This window comes from Cuculus canorus, chromosome 9 (genome assembly GCF_017976375.1).
Source record: "Cuculus canorus isolate bCucCan1 chromosome 9, bCucCan1.pri, whole genome shotgun sequence".
Classification (NCBI taxonomy): Eukaryota; Metazoa; Chordata; class Aves; order Cuculiformes; family Cuculidae; genus Cuculus; species Cuculus canorus.
In genome coordinates, this window is record NC_071409.1 from 17,946,543 (window position 1) to 17,965,246 (window position 18,704).

Here is an 18,704-nt window from a genome sequence, read left to right on the forward strand (position 1 = left end):
GCCCTGAATTTAGCAGCTTCAGAGGCTAAGCCTGAAAGAAACGACAGTCTGCAAGGGTGCAGTCAGGTTTGTTTTCAGCCCTCTCCATTTTAATTTGTTTCACTTAGGTGAGGGAAATTTCCTCTACTAGAAAAGCTGCCTTGTTCTACTGGTTTTCCAATAAATCATGGCTTTAGAGACCATAACCCATTTGGTGCTCTTCCTTTAGGAGGCTCCCATGCTGGGACAGGAGGGTCCTGGCTGGCAGCGTTGGAGTCAGTGCCCAGCACTGCACGAATGCGCCAGGCTTTCTCCCTCTGCCAGTCTTGCACACACTACTACAAAGAAGCCAGGTTTGTCCATTAACCAAACTCACTTCAGCATATGCAATCAGTTGTGCCATGAGTTACACTTAAGTCTATTGCAATCGAAGGGTATTTTGCTGAGGGAAACGACCGAGGCTGGAGCTGAAGGTATGGCTGCAGTGATGCATTGGCTGTGGCATTCAGCTCGTAATGCAATTGCTTACATTATAAAGCAATTATCAGGGTTTAAAATTCCAATAGCGTTTTGAAGGCGTATGTGCCTGGGGGTTTCCATTTGCAGAGATGTTTCTTTTATTGTACTTACTTGCCTAATAATATTACCATTTTAAACACATTGAGGTGTTTGAGAAACCTATTTGTGATCTTTGTTGAAAAACAAAGGCAATCCTGCCAGCTCCACACAGAATACTTACTCCATCACAAGCTGCTCCAAAGGTTCAATTTAGGTTTTGTGTGGTTTTAATGAGGTAAATCCCTGTAGAGTGCTTCCTGCTCCCTTCCTTAATTTTTGGCAGCACATCCTTCAGCTTGGGCAGAGGACTTCAGTGCTCTCTCTATCACTGCAAAAACATCAGCTCTTCCCTATTTGTCCAGCCCCTCCGGGAGCAGCAGTCACTCTTGCAGTGAATTTTCACCCCAAATAATACATACATCATTCTTGCAGCCCATTCCTGGTGCTCTGCAGACAGGCTGGCTGAGGGGGTGGGAAGGGTGAACTTTCTTCATCAGCTACTAAAGAACAAATTTGCTGCTTGTATTTTGAGGCAGTGGCATGCAGAAGAGCCGGGGCAGGGCTCTGGGCAGCTCCAGCCCAACCTAGAATGGCCAAGAACTGAGCTGGGTCCTACCGGAGGAGACAATTCAGACACCCCTTATTGCTTAGTGAAGGAGAAGATTTCTGCAGAGAGGGTGATGTCCAAAACTGGCAGTCCAATACCTTCTTGGACTGCTACAGTTCCCTCAATATCGACAATTAATAATTAGTACCAATAAACAACTTTATCAGCTGCAAAATGCGTATAAAACCATGAGTAATTTCCATAGTAAACCATAATCCTAACTTTTCCATGTAGGGATTCAAATGCTAGAATGATGCATACTTGATAGTACCATGTACATATGTGTCTTTGCATAAACCATATACTCTACTGGCAGCCAGTCTTGTTTCTGGGCTTCCACTGCTTGACTTATAAGCACTTACAAAATATTGATTACTCATGTGTAATACCCTTGTACTAGACAAACATTTCTGAAATGTCTCTAAGGGTATGTGGAATTCTATTTGCAATCCCCATTATAAATAATAATACAAAACACTCGCTGCTGAATCTGGCTGTCAGCAAGAAAATGCTAGGAACGAAAATGATTATTATTACTATTATTTGCACCATTCCAAAATCCATTAATTTTCTTGTTGCAGCGTTAGGTAATGAACACTTCTGCAGCAAGGTCACAATTCCGTTTTACAACAAATAACTATCTTTTCTCATGTATGATACACGAAGCATATTTCTTGCTTAGGGTACAATGTTTTATTAAAATTATTTTCCTTTGTTCTTTCTTACAGATTGTCTATTATGACTCTAAAGATTGTGTGCATGACATCTCTTTTTAAATTCAATGCATAATTATATGAAACAGAAATTCATCTAATGCTACATTAATAAACCTCTCATTTTCTTTGAACAGGGGTACATACTGCTGCTATTTACCTGACAACATGGGTTTAGTGAAGCTGCACAGAATTTCACAGTCTCTGACACATACATCGGATACAGGCAGAGCAATGAAGGAAATAATGTGAAAGCAAACTGTTCAGTTCAAGCCAAAAAGACTAATGGAAATAGTAAAAATAGTAAAGATGCGAAAGCAAGACCTACAGAAATAAATATCTGAGATGGGAACTTGGAGGAAAGGTTCACTGCAGCTGCAGGCACGCCTGGCTGAGTGTCAGTATGGGTTAATTTGCACTGTGACAGATGTCTTGGGAACAGACAGAGGCTGAAGAAAAGAGCCAGTGTCCCTGGGCCAGGTCTGCTCATGGAGCTGAGCCACTCTCAGGTGTCCTTGGAGCATCACTGATTTACTGCAGCTGTAGCTTTGGCGCTTGTGTTTAAGGATGATTATGCAATCCTCAACCTTTGGGTTTTTTAATCTTTGGTAATACAAAAAGCCTCAACCTCCTCCTGTCAGCACAAATACAATTTTGATTGACTGACCCTGTACTACTTGATCTGGTTCATCCACTTCAGCTGGTCTTGTTGCACCTCTGGCTCTCCCTTTGAACCCAATTTTCACTTGTTTTACTGTGACCATCTCTTGCTGGGCTTCTTGGAGCTCCTGCCAGCTGCCATGCTCAGGTGTCTCTAGTTCCCCCCTCCCAGCTCCTCCTGCACCAGGACTGCTCCTAAATACCCGCCCTTGCTGCCCTAAAAGGTGGTTTCACTATCTCCTTGTTGGGGCTGGAGAAGTCTCAAGGATGTCCACAACTGTTAAAGCATCCCTTGTCAAAGGACAGAGCAGCAAAGTGGTTTCTGCACTCTGGACTTGACTCTGAACTTGTGAGAGGTAAGTGCTGCTGTTCCCGTTTTGTAGATAGAAAACCTACTGTCTGGTAAATGTTGTGTGTTTGGCTCAAGGTCACAGTGCATATCTTTGAAATTGCTTGATAAACACTTCATTCTCGGCAAAGGATGTGCTTAGGGCTGTGATCTTATCCTATAACAAAAGCTGAGATATATTCCTCTCTCATTCAAGTCCAGTGGCATATTTTGCTCACACTTCATAATAGGCGGTAAACCATTAACTTTTCCTTCTGATATATGTTTTTAATTTCTTTATTCAGAACAAGTTCATTGCCACAGTGGCAGGAGTGAAATATGTGATACTACTGGAATTTCTTTGTAATTCAGCATTAATTAATGCCTGCTCCTTACATAGCATTAACAATAACGTGCCTAATCTGTCAGAGGATGTAGTGGAAAATTCTTCATTCTTTTCTAGCCAGTGAGAAGTGAGACTTACATTTTAGCCTTCTGTTTGAATCTGTCTCTTAAGGGTTTTGAAATGTTGTGAGGCTGTTGAATGTGGCACCCTTATTGTCCCACCCTGCGCCATGTAATTGGGATTCCAGTTGATCTCCTCACCTTGTCTTGTCATGTTTGTCAGCTGGTGCAGGGGAAGAGGCTTCATTTCCATGGAGACCATGATAAACTTTGTTAGAACAACAGGTCTGCCAGCTCTTATTTCCCTATTTCTAGCAGAGTTTTAGTTAAGTGTGTCACTTGATACCGCTCACACTCTTTGCCTTCCCTTGCATGGGTTGGACTCCTGGTCCCAAGGTGGGTCTTTAAGGTGCTTTTTCTCACCTGTCCTTTGTAATAATGATGTACTGCAAGTTTTGCTGATCTTTGGTTCTCTGGAGAATTAGACATGCAATTTAGCTAAACTGGCCATATGGTGGTAAAGCATACTAAAATCAAATTGCTATTTGTCTGTACTGTGAGATTCGGCTTAATGCTATCCCCAGGTTAAACTGTCCTGAAGTGTTGATTTTCAGTACACCTCCCTGCTGCTTTGGGTGGGCAGTGTGCATGCACGTCTTCAGCCCTGCCAGGGGAAAAGGAGGGGCCAGAGGCTGGGAAATCCTGACCTACTGCTCTTGGTAGAGACTGAGGAGTAGCCAGGCTGATGTTTAATGGATTATGAATGTTATGCAGCCCTCTGCATGTAATGCTCTCCAGGTCAGCAGCGGGATCAGGTAGACTTTAGGCCTTCAGCATCACACTGGATGCTTCTGTTTTGAGAATTAAAGGAGTAACTTGCTGTCACAAGTTGAAGGCTGTTGCTCTCTTCCTGACCCTTTTAAAGTATAGTATAGCGTCCATAGGAGTTCAATGTCCATAGGAGGCTGAAAACTTCATTAATGTACACAATTTAAACAAGAGATGGTGCTTGCTGTTCCAAGAGCCCCATAAGGCTGTGCAGGAGTGGGATGACATCGCATGGCAGGCTTCTGTGTGACCTTGCTATTGAAAGCACCATCTTGCTGCACTGGAGAATACCACTGGACTTGTGCATGAGCTCTTAATTTTTGCTGTTCTTAGGATGCTAAATGGCTAACTCTGGAAACCAACAGTTTTGAGTACGTTCATTTGCTCTAAGGTGCAATTTCCTAATGTGACCTTTCTTTAAAGGCAGGAAATTTGGTGGTCCATGCAGAGCATAGTGTTCCGTGGGGATGAGATCCCCCTCTCCAAGGCCATGTGGGACTTGGAAGCACATCTTTTTTTGAGGTCTGCATACTGCCTCTATGTCCCCTTCCCATGCCTGGATGGGGCTTCCTGGGTGCCGAGCACCTTGTTGTGCACAGCCGGCAGGTCCTGGCTGCCAGGGCAGCATAAATTGTCTGAGTGGCTCTGACCCTTCTTCAAAGGGGGCAGTTGAAATATTGATGCCACCTGGAACATGCCTGCACACATTGTAGGGTGTTGAACTGGTTTAATGTAATAAGCTCTTTCTGTCTTAAAAAAACCTAGATAAACACTTCCCCATAACTGGAGAAAAGCCACAATTTTAGCAGGAGCGTGCTAAGGGACCTTACAGACTTCATCATCTCTCTCTCCTGTTGGCATCATGCTGTCCTCTGCTAATAGCTCTATGGCTTCTTGGACCCACTTTAAAGAACAAGAGAGTTGTATCGCTGTGCTGAGACTATGCCCAAATGCTGGCATCATTCAGACTGTAAAAGGTAGGGGACTTGTGGGAGAGTTCAAAGCTATCCCTGTCTGGAACCTGCTGTCTGCTCCAGCCTGAATCCACCATTGCATAATTTTGCATGCCACAAAGGGAATTCTCTTGGACCTCCCTGGATCAGGCAGTGGAGTGAATCAGCTGCCTACCAGCCTGCCTGGGCAGTGGTGGGTTGCTCCTTTGCTGCACAGTACTTCATCACAGTTTGCACTCTACATGGTTGGGATGGCCTTCCCAAAACTTGCTGTGGCCCAGATCAGAAACACCCTGTTCCTGACGACAGCCTGGGGAATGGGACAGCCTTGTGGTGTGCAGAGTATGTCAGGAGCTTGCTCCTCACCTTGCCCCCATGGCCATCTCTGCCTTGCTGTGTGCATCTGAGCTTGAGGAGCAGGTTTGTTGGCTGAGATAGATGCATTTGGGGAATCCTTCACCCTGGCAAGAGCCATCTCTTTGCTGCTTTTCAGTATTCCAGCCCTGCTTTGCCCAGGACTTATGCAAAGCAGGAATCACAAAGCCAAAGTCTGGGGCAGTTGCAGGTTGGGAATGAGGTAGAACTTTGAGATCTTGTGCTCCAGGGATGTCCAAGAGGCACTGTGTCTAACTGCTCAGCACCAAGAGAGCAGTGAGAGCAGACTGCTCCTTTCATACCTCTGTGCTTCCACATGGGAAAGAAAATTGGAAGTGACAGTTATTGTAGTTTGCCACCCTTGCTGTCCGGGACTTGGCTGGGAGATGGCACTCATTGTTGCAGCCAAGTCTGCCATCTCCTGACCCAGCAGCTTTGGTGGGAAAATTCAGAGGGAGGAATGTTGGATTCTGCTCCATCAACTTTCCATTGGCAAAGTTTATTTTTTGTCTAATTTGGAACACTTGTAGATTTTGGTCAAGAAAAATGAACAAAGAAAACTAATGACTGTACCCTGAGGGCAATGGCATCAGCCTCCCTATACTGCATCTAACTTATTGGCACTGAGGGGGGCTAAATGCAAACTCCAAAGGTAACAGAGGCACTTTGGTAGCATACCATACCCCTTATAAATGTTCTTTGCAGAACCCCCCTACTTTAAACCTTCCCCTTTGCTACGCCCGCTGACAAACATAGCCCTGATTTAATACAATGATGCATTTTCAAAGTTCTGATTTGCATCTGTCTGCTGAATTCATATGCAGAAGTTTATGTGAAGAAGTGAATTGCTCAAATCCCTAATTAATTTGGTTATCAGTAAGGCCTTTCTAATAAAGATAATATACATCAGCACAGCTGGCAGGGATTTCTTTTTTTTTACTGGGGTAGTTTTTCATTGAGTCCAGAGTAGATGTTCTTTGACAAATCTTGTCAGAGCTGTCAGTCTTAATGGCTGGAATAGTCATTTAGCTTGTGAAACAGCAGAGCCATTCAGTGGCTCGTGGGTTTTGGCATCATGCTCAAGTGTTCTCCAGTATTTCCTCCTTTTGTCAATTGATCTGTGGCTAATTCACTAACTTTTTCATAATGAAAGAGCTGCTCCCTCAAGGTATCTCTTAACTGCTGCTGTTCAGACTCTTATGACAGATGCTGCCTACTTTCACTGCAGGATGTGATCAGTTTACCTGGCTGTATTATCAGAGAAATATAGATGGAGTTAATATTTTGTCCTTAGTTCACCTGAATAGTTTGTGTTTTACCTTTCCTTTTCAAAAGTTTTTGAATCAGACTTCTTCTCTTGACTTTCCAGTTGTAATTCTGGACCAAACTCAACTCTAAGAAATAAGCCACGCTCTGTGTGTTTTGTGTGTAGTCTCGTATGACAAGTTCGTTCATTATGGGATAAGCTGCTGCTTGCTGTGCCACCACCAGTTAGTTGCATATATCTTGAGCATCACAGTCTCGTCGAGATGCCCACGTCCTATGGCTGTGAGGCCACAGCTGCAATGTTTGCTTGCTATCATGATGACAACGACCTTGTTTCCCTGGCTGGGCTTGTATGCACCATGTTACACAGTGGTGACTTCCCTACAAATGGGGTCAAGCAGGGAATTCAGAAACAGCTAGCTTGTGCTCCTTAACGTGTGCTTTGCAGGACTGGTGGATCCTAGTCCTGTTGTATCAGCTTTAAGTTAGTAAGTGGTGGGAGTGTTTTGTTTTTTTTGGTTTTGGTTTTTTTTTGTTTAAAGTGTCTGTTGCTGATCTTACACATCAAACTCCAGTGTCTGTTGCTGACGCTATCTTAATGAGTTGGTTAGTGTTTGTGGAGATCTCAGCAGAAACAAAAATAGGTAAATGTTATATAGTTTGTTAAGATCTGTGTGTGGGCTTTATCTAATACTGACCTTGCAAGAAGTCCTTGGATGGTGTGAACTGGCTCTTATTGCTAGTGGAGAAAATAAAGTTGAAGCAGTTTATACCAGCTGAGCATCTGGTCATTATATCTAATGTTGTAAAAGCTGCTGTGGAAGCGCAGGCTAAAATGGCTATACATCTTTGATCCCTCAGCAATAAGAGAGTCTCTAGTAATATCTAAGATTAGGGTTATAGAGAGCTCAAATTTTATCTACAGCCTGCTAAGGTCTGCTTACAAAATGCTTCAGTTCAAAGAGGAAAGTACTACATGGCCGTTCCTGCATCTCTACTCCTTCACCATGCCTCTTTTTGGCTCTTCAATGTGTGCATGTTGTGCCTTCCCAGTCTGACTTTGCAGAGCTCTGGGCTGAAGGTCAGCACTGCTGGTTGCACCCATCTAGTGTTTCTAGGGGAGGCAGTGCAGCTGGGTGGCTGGGAGGTGCCACTTGTTTAGAGAGCTGCCTGTCTTTGGGGAGCAGCGATGGAGCTGGACTGGGTTTGAGTGATGGTGTAGAGCTAAGTTAGAGGAATATACCATCCTGCAAGACTGGTGTTGGTAGCTTTGCTGTCAGCTGGCTGTGTGGTGAAAGGGACTTCGTATTTCCAAGTGGCTTTAATCACTTGTGTTCTACACTGTGGGAGAGGGTGTAAAACAGAACTGCACGAATAAAACTGAAAATGATTGAACTAGTAGCATAGTTGCAGGATCTTAGTTTCCAAACCAACATATGCCCCAGCAATTGTTTCTGGGCTCACTGTGTATATATGTGTTTTGTTAAAAGGAAGTAATGAGAGAGCTTTCAAATGCCAAAGCAGAAAGCTGCTAAAGCCAGGAGCCAGCCTGGCTCTGGCTGCCTGGGCCAAGCCTGCGATGGCTCCCCATGCTCTGTTGGAAAGACAGTGCGTTTAAGTTATTCTTCTTCGGGAAGAAGAATATCGGGAGAAAGCATGATTCAGACTGCAAAGCAGAACAGGGTGAATTTGGAGGATGCTTGCCAGAGTCTTGTTCTTTGAGAGTCGAATCCACTCTGGTCTCCTTTATCATAATGAAAAAGGGTGGATTTGGTAAAGGTTGGTGTGTTTCAATGATGGATGGAAAACAGTTTCCTTCCCTCTCAACTTGTGGCAGTAACACCATGTATCTGTTAAAAAGTTTCTTAGTAAACTATGTGCATTTCTCCCATAATATTTGAGACTTAGGGTGGCTTGGAGACTGCAGGAAACTTTTACTGTCTTGTTTGCCCTTCCCCCAGCAATGCACATGCACAAAAGACAATTTGGAAACATTTGTGCCTTTTGATTGACAATAGAAATCTTCTCTTTGAGTTTTGGCAAAAGGTTGCTGGTCCCCAGAATGCCTTTCAGTTAACTCATTTCATTTGCATGACTAAACAATGGTTTTGGGTTGCTTCATTATGAAAGATTTGTGGAGCTCCGAATGTGTTTCACTGCTGGAAAAAAAAAATCTAGCAGTAAATCAAGCTTCTGTGTATGGCTGAATTCTGTTAAACTAAAAAAATTTCAATAGCAACAATTCCTTTTATCCCTTCAAATGTAGCCTTAGGCAATAGGAAGCAATGAGATGCTACAAGCCCCAGAAGAAGCTGGGTGTGGATGGTGGAAACAAGGAAAGATGCCTTTGTTTAAGAAATAATCCTGGTTACTGTCAACGCAATAATGTGAAACGCTGATGATTCACTGCTGGAACTTGCTGCCACATCAAAAGTATTGCCATGAATTATTTAGCAAAACTAATTGGATGTTAATTTTGCTATTGGAGATAAGCAGCCATTGAGCTTAAACCGAAAAAAATCAATTTAAGTATGTGATAGTACTGATATCCCTTAGAACTTGCTTGGGATCATCGACAGTGCTCCCTCCTTTACACTGGTTTTATGTTCTTCAGTTGGTACTAGTTTGATCTGGGATGTCCAACAGACCCCAGCTCTCTGAAATGTTACATGCAGGAGTAACTCCCCCTGTATTTCCAGAGTAGGGGACATCTCGAACACATTTTTTGTCCTTTCTGGAACATTTGCAACATTTTTGGGCAGTAAATTTTGGGTTGCTCTGTGCAGTTGGTACAACTTGTAGAGGAGGTGCCATGGATCGGCTGAGCCACAGTGCAAGCGAGCCAGGATGTAACAGAACTGGAGAGCTGGAAAGTAGCTCTGCGATGGAAGCTAGGAAACAGCATGAAGAGGTTGTGTAGGCTAAGAAACCTAGATTTGGTCTATTGAGGTCAACATCATCTACTGGGGATTAGGTAGGATCAAGTCATTAATGAAAAGGATAATTTATACCAGTTCTCTAATCTCTGCAGACAGAGTAGATGACATACTTCTGCTATTGACTCTTCTAAATATGTTTTTGTGAAGAGGTGCAGGGAAGGGAAGGATGGGCAGCAGACTGAAGTTGTCACTGATGCTTCCTGACCGCTCTTCTCTGCTGGTCCAGCAACAGTTCTTGCAGATATTTTGTATGCCAAACTCAACGTCTGTTCTGGGAGCCTCACTGCAAGGATCCATCAGCTCCCTCTGAGTCAAGCAGAGCAACCTGTGCCAGCTTCAGCATTTCACTGCCATACCAGGGGGAGGATGGTGATCTACAGAGTCCACTCATTGCTGAAATTATTCCTGGAGATATCATCATGAGCGATAGAAGCCTCCATTGCTGTAGTTCAATAATTTGAAAGTACTAGAAAAAGCAGCATCTTTGGGGGATGCCCAAACTCTGGTCTTAGCTAAGTGGTTTAGCCTGATTGCCTCCATGGCTCACACAACCAAAGTATTTGCATGGGCACTGGTGTGTGACAGAGCTGAAGCTGCAGGCTGGCAGGTCCTGCTGCTCTGCAGAAAAGGCTGAATTTTGAATAAGCAGAATAACCTGTCATTTTTTCTTGTTGGCTACAACTAGGAGCGTGGGGGGGAAGTATCTTTCTATTTGGGTATACATCTGAATGACAAAAAAAATAATATTCAAAGGTAAATTGACCAACCAAGGATTATTTACTGCATAATTACCCATTTGCTCCATGAACAAATGGATTTGCCATCTTGTAAAAGCTGCTTCACATCAGGTGGATGTGCAGTAAGCTGTAACTCCATTTGATGTCTCCAGCAGTAGGAAAGAGCTCAGTGGAATTTTTTGGCTTCAAAGTACTCAAATCTTTCACAGCGATGGCTGAAGTCAGAGCCACAGTTTGGGCTGCAGAGAGGAGGAGGACTAGGACTTCTGAAATTGTCTCTCTTTATTTTAAAGCTCATAAAATAATATTTTGATACTTCAAAACCTGAGCTCTTGGGCTGTGTTTTGAAGTAGTTTTTTAGGTTTAAAATGTCCTTTAATTTTTGAAATAAGCTAGAATTTAAAATACTTGAAATGGTATCTGGATTTGATTATTTAAATGAAAAATGGACCTTTCAGATCAACTTCAATTAAATTTTTCCTCTGACCTGCTTTGTCTATCAGACTGGAAACTTCATTTTTGGTCCATCTCTACAAGAGCAATCAGATACTCAGCAAGTGGAAATACAGGTGCTGCTTCTGGCAGTGTCCATCCTGGACCATCAGCTGGGAGGGTGCAAAGCTAGGCTGGCCATAGGAAGAGTTTGCACCAGAGAATCCCCTGCTGGTTTTTGAGGTACAGAAGGGTGGCGTTTTGGTACACAACTGCATTGCTTTTCTGGACAGAGCAAAGTAATAAAGCCCAAGTGCTCTGGTGCTGGCAGTTTCAACATGGATATCAAAGGTTGTCTCTCACAATGATCTTGCTTTTATTGCTGAAACATGACACTCCAAATTACTCAGCTGTGCTGTCTGGAGCCATTAGCTGTGTGTGAGTGTGTGTTCCTGGCTGTACATTGCAGGGCTGTGTCTTGCTCTGCTCTGCACACCGTGACTGTTGCCACCGTTGTCGTCCCCTGGTGCAAAGGTGTCCATCCACTCTCTCTGGCACTCTGTTGTGAGGAACCTTAACACTAAATTAAAGGTGAAGTTGCTGTGGATATCAGTCTCTCTCTTGATGCCCATGTTCCTGTTTTTCTGGACGCTGCTGTCACAGGAGCAGGCAGAGCAGAGACTTGGCTGCAGCCCATGTGCAGTAGCTGCAGGGCTTGGGAGGGAGGGAAGGTTCTGCTGCCCACAGCTATGGTGCAGTGGAGGTCAGATGGGGGCAAAAGCCACATAAGCTGCTCCAGCCTTCAGCGATGCATGGTTGCATTGGAAGTGGCTTCAGTCCTGCTATACGAGAGGTTTTGATGTACTTTCCTCCCTGCTCCCATACCCATTCAAGGACAGGATGATAGAGCTGAGCTTGTTTAGCATAGAGAAGAGAAAGCTTTAGGGAGACCTTAGAGCAGCCTTCCAGTACTTACAGGGGGGCTACAAGAAAGCTGGAGAAGGGCTCTTTATCAGCAAGTGCAGTGATAGGAAGAAAAGGTAACATTTTTAAGCTGAAAGAAAGGATAGATATATCGATAAAAATTTTTATATTTGAAGTTAGGAAGAAATTTTTTACTGAGAGTGCTGAGACACTGAAATGAATTGTCCTGAGGAGTTGTGGGTGCTCCATCCCTGTAGATACTCGAAGTCAGGTTGGATAAGGCTTTGAGCAACCTGATCTAGTAGAAGGTGTCCCTGTCTGTGGCAGGGTGGCTGGAACTAGATGATGTTTAAGGTCCCTTCTGACTCAAACCATTCTGTGATTCTGCACGACATCTTCCCTGCTGTATGGGTAATGTCTCTTCTAAAACCTTTCTGGAAGTTTGAATTTTGATTTGCCTCTATCATTAGTGAGAAATAGTGCACTCTGTAGCCTTTGAAATCAATGTCTAAAATACAAAAGCAGCATCTTTGATTACACTGGATTTGGCCTCTGCTAGGTAGCTCTTAGTCCTTCTGCTACGGCAACTTGCTCAGAAATAATGTTATCAGATTAGCATAACCAAAGTGAGAATAGCTTCTAAAATACTGATAGAGATAAAGAAGCATAATCAGATGCAACATGCCTGTTTTTTCTGGCACATGCAAAGAGATGTGATAGATGGTCACCCTGGCAAAGGCAGATAAGAAACATCTTGAGGTAGAGGGAAGAAAAAAGGAAGCTATTTCTTGTGGCCTGTGTGTAATAGCTTGTAGAATGCTACATATTAAACTCTATATTATTTTTAGTCTACCTTATTGTCAGCCTATAGCATTCAGGAGCATTTATGACTTGGAACAGGTTTTATGTGCATTCTTTTGTCTTTTGTGTCACTTTACAGCTCTGTGACACCCCAGCGATGCTGTGGTAGGGTATGGAAAACACAGTGGGATCTTTTCCATCAAAGGTAGATTTAAATTTCAAACATGTTTCTGGCAAGGCAAGCCCTTTCCTTCACTGTCCTCTTCACCTTATCCATTTCAGAGTGTGCCCAAGTCCTGAGAGACCTCATGTTCTCAGCAAGACCTCTACATAATTTTGACTGTGGTTCTCTAAAGCCTTGTGTGCATATATTGCACATATATCAGTCGTCCCACTCCTATAGCACTAACTGTGTGGATGCTGATAGGAAGGATGATGATGCAAGGCACTTATGGAGGAGGAAGGAAGCTTTGCTCCTTGCTTGAGGTCTGTGTTCCCCATGAGCGCTGTGCATAGCCTGGGCTGGGGGCTGCTGCTGCACTTGTAGGCTTGAGTTAAGGCAGCAAGCAGAGTCCAACAAACAGTCGTAGCTCAGTACTGGCTGTTTGACTGACTGCATGGCTGATTTTCTACTTGGCAGTTTGTCCTGTCCCTCTCCCCATTTGGAGAAGGTATTTTATTGGGGGAATAGCCCCAAGAAACAGTTTGATCCCAGCACTGGGTATTTAAAGCCGGTGAATTGGTGTGGTGCCTTATAGCCTCTTACTGCAGTTTATTTTATTGGACCTTCTTTTCAGATGAACAGGGCCGTCAGGGGCATATTTGCTACACCTTTGTTGTATTTTGTATGGTAAACTACCAGCTTAGGTAGTGATGGGTCTAAAGCTCATGTCAAAGTGATAACAGTAGACCTAGAGAGCATAAAACATGAGCAGGTCAAAAGCTTTAGGAGTTGCATGTGAGCATCCAAAAGCAGAATAAAATACAGAGTTTTTCCCACCTGAAGTGGGAAGTGGTGCCTGTTAAATTTGTAAATAACTGTTGGGAGAAAGGCTAAATTCAGCAGTGAGCTGTCAGTGTCTGGCCTCCCCTGCTGTAAGCTAGCAGCCAGACCATTTTCTGTGGCCCTTGGGATAGGCAGTTTCCTTCATCCCCACATGCAAGGAGCGTGATAGTATGGAATTTTTCTCCTCTAGGAGGATTTGCAGGCAGAAATTTGACCCCCGCTCTGCTTTTCCTGAGCAAAGGGGACCCCTGGAGCTTCACTGCAAACTGTCTGTGAAGATAAAGGCCCTGAAGTCACTTAAAAATCACTACCGCTGTTAAAAATGTGTATTTAAAGCTGCTTTATTTCTAGTCATTGTTGTGTTCTCTGGGTCTTACTGCCTCTTGATAGCGTGGGTGCTGGAAGTAAATGTTACCTTGACAGTGTATCAGCTTAGCTGCCCTGCAGTTATAACTGATTGAGCAAAACAATGATGCTTTGACTGGTAAAGGAGTCCCTTTCAGATGCAATTTAAGAGGTTATTGGTGAAAGCAGGAGGGATGGATTTCACAAAAATGAGGGCACATTAGGGTTGAGTTCTTTCCACTTCCCATGTGCATTGTACGATACAGCACAAATGGTAAAATGAGTAAATAAGCTGTCTGCTTTACAGCTGAGTTGGGAAGGGTTTGTTTTTTTGCACATCTGGAATTCGCTGACCCTCCCCTGCAAGCTCTTTTGGAGTGTGTTCCTACTCAGCCTCTTGATGCTGCTGAACATTGTTCTTGCTTGGCCTCTTGATGCTTTTGAGCCTTTTTCTCTTCTGAAAGCCCTGTTACTTGCAGCATCAAAGCAATTAGCTAGGGTAGGAGCCCCTTGGATGGCTGTCAGAGCCGCTGTGTGGTGGAGAGCATGATGGAGAGGCAACAAGGAGCGTTGAAAACTGTCTTGGGCGTGCCTAAAGGGTTGGACAAGTGGACAGAGTCTGGAGGGAGAGGAAAGGAGAAGAATTAGAGAAAGAGGGGCCAGAAACTGCAAGAACAGCCCTGATTACATAGATCTCCGGTAGATAAAGGTTGTCCTGAAGAGCTAACATAGAGTTGGAGCTCCAGAAAATCAATCCCCAGGAGTTTGTGTATTGATCTGTTTGGAAGTATTAACCTCGGGAATTTCTCCATCTACGCTTGTTTTCATTTGAGTGCATGTTCACAGGGATTGATTTTCTGAAGATCTGAACATTGAATTAGGTGTTTTTCTGGATGCACTGATTCAAACTTAGCTTTTGTAAGGAGGCATCAACTGGGATTTCACTTAATTTGACTTTGTTATTGAGATTCACTGACAGTAAGCGGTAGGTTTGTTGACTGTGTTTTCCTCAGTAGCCCTTGAAAGGGCGGAAAGCTCTTTTATCTGTAAGGCTTAACTGTATTTTCACTCAAGTACTGTCAGACATGGGGGCCAGACCAGCTATCCCTGTGCAACAGAGTTGTGTGGCATGATGTGGGGCTGAATTCCTACCCCAACAAAACACGGTGACCTCTTGACAAGTAAAGACACTGAAGTAGTATCTTTTCCTATGAAAAATCATGTGCGTAGATACCTATGGCGTGCATGGGAGTGCATGTCTGCATGTGTATATGTGAGTACATATATATAGTTTCTTCCCAGATTGCTTTGTTGTGCTCTGGCCATAGAGGAGTGAGAGTAGAGCCTTAACTAAAGGGAAAGCCAGGTGACCCTGTGCAATTCTGGTGAAAAACTTTTTTGTGGAGAGAAGGAAGTCACAGGGTATACTAGAGGGCTCCAGGAGAGACTTCCCCACTACATCTTGGTGGTGCTGTCATTCTCCCCGCCAGTTTTGTTGGGTGCAGTGATGCCTGTGGCTCTCTGAGATCACCAAGCCCTCTTAAGGGAAAGAGTAGATATCTGTGCCCAAATCACTAAAAGGGGTGTTAATACGGTCTTGCTTTCCCTGTTTTTGTCCCTCAAGGGCTCTCTGCATGTTCCTGTGCACTGCTTGTCACTTAGCCCCTGTGGCCCCAGGTTGGACTGCTCTGAATCACAGTGAGACTGCTCCAAAACCAGCCGAAAATGGACCTACTGTGTAGTTACAGAAATAATAGTGACTTTGTCCTCTGTAGGCTTAGCATGTCTTTACCTTGAACCCCTGAAGCGCTTGACATGCAGGGGTCAAGTCAGAGTGAGATAAAGTACAATTCATTTCAGTGGTGTTTTGTATGCAGGGTCTGAGCTCAGCCGTGCTGTCTTCCCAAAAGCTGATAACAAACAGATATGGAACACCTTTGAAATGTTAACTTATCCTGAAAAGGGTATTTCTTAAATACTTCTAAGCAATGCAAAGCTTCATCCTAGACAATCTGTTCCCTTCTCTCTATTTTAATAAGCAAGAAACACAGCCTATAGCTGGGAAAGATGCGACAAATATTTTCATGTTTGCACAGCTCAGGAAAGAAGGGATGCTGCAGAAATTAAAAAAACCTCTGCTTCAGAATACTGAGATGAACAGACAGCGGAGAAAGCTGGGAGCAGGGTGGTCTCAGGCAGGGGCGCACCTCTCCCTCTCAGCCCCATCCTTTCCCTATGGGCTGTAAGTGGCTGCGTAGGCTGTGCCCTTCCAGGGGATGTTTTATTTTTGACCTGCCTTGCAAAAGCAGCCGGAAGACCAGGCTTCTGTCATGCCAGGCTCCGTATAACACAATATGCACTTGCTCTCCCCAGCTGCATTATCCCCGTGCTCCTTCCAAAGCTGGGTTTACTGCTGAACTCCTTGTGTGGGTACACTGTGACCCATTTCAGTTCAAATGAACTAGGTTAGCTAAAGCAGTGTAAAATGTAGGTCTCTTGCTATTTTGCCTTGCTTTGAGTGAAACCCATTGGATGCAGAAGACCAGTCCCTCAGCTGATGTAAGTCAGTGTACCTTCTTTGACTTTGATGGAAGCTTGTCTCTTTGTTCCAGCTGCAGCTCTTGCCTGGCATCTGCTACAGTCTCTCCTGTGCAGTGTTTATTTTAATAGCCTGATAAAACTATCATTCTCGGAGGGAGAAAGCGGCTTGTAGCTGTATGTTTAGCAAAAATCTGCACCCATACAGATTCCATAAGTATTTGCTTCAAAGATGTAAATACCACATTACCCAATTAAAGTAGCGTCCTTAATAATTTATCAGGCAATTAAAGTATTCATTGCCCTTTATCCCAGAGAGCTCCCCCGGTGATATATAATCTGAACCTAAGTTAAAATGCTATAATAAATGAACAGTGGTGCAATGTATCAAACATAATGAGAACATTAAAGCAATGAAGGGTGTTTTGTCACGAATGGAGGATATAACGGAGTTAGCGAAGCTAACTTAATTTCTGGAAATACCACTGCTTTTGAGGAGTGAGGCATGGAGAAGGGATGTCTGGGGAAGAATCACAGTAATGTGTTCCAGGGAAAACCTGCCCATTGCAAAGTTAGAGATGAAAAAGGTCTCTCTTCCCACTTGTTATTAATAAGCCTCTTGAGAATGTCATAAGAAAGGGAAATGAGCAACTGAAAGAGAGGGACTATAGCAGGAGCAGTGTTTTGGCTTAGCTGTGACTGCTTGTGATAGCACAATATTGCCTTATACTTGTGTAATGAAAAATGCAAAAGAAAAAGGGGATAAGAAAAATAAATATTTTTGTTACTAATTCTGGCCTCAATGTTTTTTAAAAAAAAAATGAGCCAAGAGGTTAGGAGTCCAGTTCACACAGAGTTGTACTGTAATCAGATTTGGAAAGTTCATTTCCTTTCTGAAAATGTTAGTCATTGCTATAAAAATGTCAGAGCCTCGGTGGTATCAAATCTCCTGTCTGTGTTGTTGCCTCTGCTGTTGGGAGCTGCTTCTGGTAGTATTTTGTGGTATGAACGTGCACCCAAAAAAGCGTACATAATATAAACATAGAGTTGGGATGTTTTGAACTGTGGATGGTGGTAGGATGATGATTTCATCTTCCCAATTGTAAATAGTACCTTGAGATGGGGACATGATTAAGGGCCTTTGTTACCACTTTTGGAGAACTGTCCTTGAGGCACTCAATTCTACATATGAAAAAGGATGGGATGGAAGTAAATGGAGATATGAAAATTATGGTCCTACAGTTCCGAGCTCGGAGGTTCAAATATATTGCTTTAGTGAGAAAAATCCTTATGAGACTTGTTCTCTGACCAGAGTTTTTGAGATGCACTTTACGAACATCCAAGCTACATTGACTGTGGGTGTGCACATAGCATCCTTTGAAAATGAGTTGTTCCAACACTGCTTTTATTGGACGTTTATGGCAATGTGCATTATCTTCCAGTTTAAGAAAGAACTACCTTGTTTGAGATACTATTCCATGCTTGCTAGCTTATTTGTAAGCCTTTGTAGACCTGTATGATACCTATGGAAACTATGGTCATTGGTCATTAGTACCGGAATCTTAGTGGAGCATCTTAGATCAAAAGAAGCCATTGGACCAAAAGGAATGTTGTGGAGTCCACTGCATGCACCAAGGACAGGAAGGACATGGGCTCTATTCTTGTCTCAGTTATTGGCTTGCTCTCTAGCCCTGGATGCTTTGTGCTATTATTTTTCCTTTGCTTTTTTGGTCTCCTGTGAACTCTTGGAGAACGAGCAGCTGCTTGCTGCAGGATTATGCACTTAGCACTGTTCCTATATGGCAACTTGTAACAATAGCAGGGAACACTATTGCATAGTGAGCTTTATATTAACTAATTTGGAATGGATTATATGGACTAGAACAGTGTAATTGAATGAAGGGCTCATCTTTTCTCCGCCACTTGCAGTATACATGAACTCCATTTATTTATACTGCCTTGCTTTCTCCTTTGTGTAATGCAAGGGAGAGTCAGCCTCCTGTTACCAGTTCCCAAAAGACTTTTAGGGCTAGTATCTGCTCTTTACTACATATCGGAAAGCTTTTGTAGTTATTGCTGGTTTCTGGAAGAAGCTACATCCCAGACATACAGGCAGCTCTGCCATCCTAGCCTGCACAGCAGCATCTGTGCGGCTGCTCTGCACTGCGCTGCCTGCCCTCCCTGGAGCAATAGGCTGGGGAGATGGACACTTGTTGGCAATCCTCTGTCCTAGTTTATAAAATAACCACATCTATGGGGATAAACCAGTTGGATTTGTCAGGTCATTTCAGAATCAGCTTTTTCAGTGGA

The 18,704-nt window shown here is 43.6% G+C and overlaps 1 protein-coding gene and 1 long non-coding RNA gene across 10 annotated transcripts in view; one reads left to right on the forward strand and one right to left on the reverse strand.

Moving 5' to 3' along the window:
* Window positions 1–18,704, reverse strand: part of LOC104057854 (calcium-activated potassium channel subunit beta-2) — a 149,113-nt gene that overhangs the window by 55,220 nt on the left and 75,189 nt on the right. The gene's annotated exons all lie outside the window — the stretch shown is intronic.
* LOC128853000 (uncharacterized) overlaps window positions 2,000–18,704 on the forward strand; it is a 321,305-nt gene continuing 304,600 nt past the window's right edge. The window contains exon 1 of the long non-coding RNA XR_008451175.1: window positions 2,000–2,873. This is a non-coding gene — a long non-coding RNA (uncharacterized LOC128853000). The remainder of the gene's footprint in view (window positions 2,874–18,704) is intronic.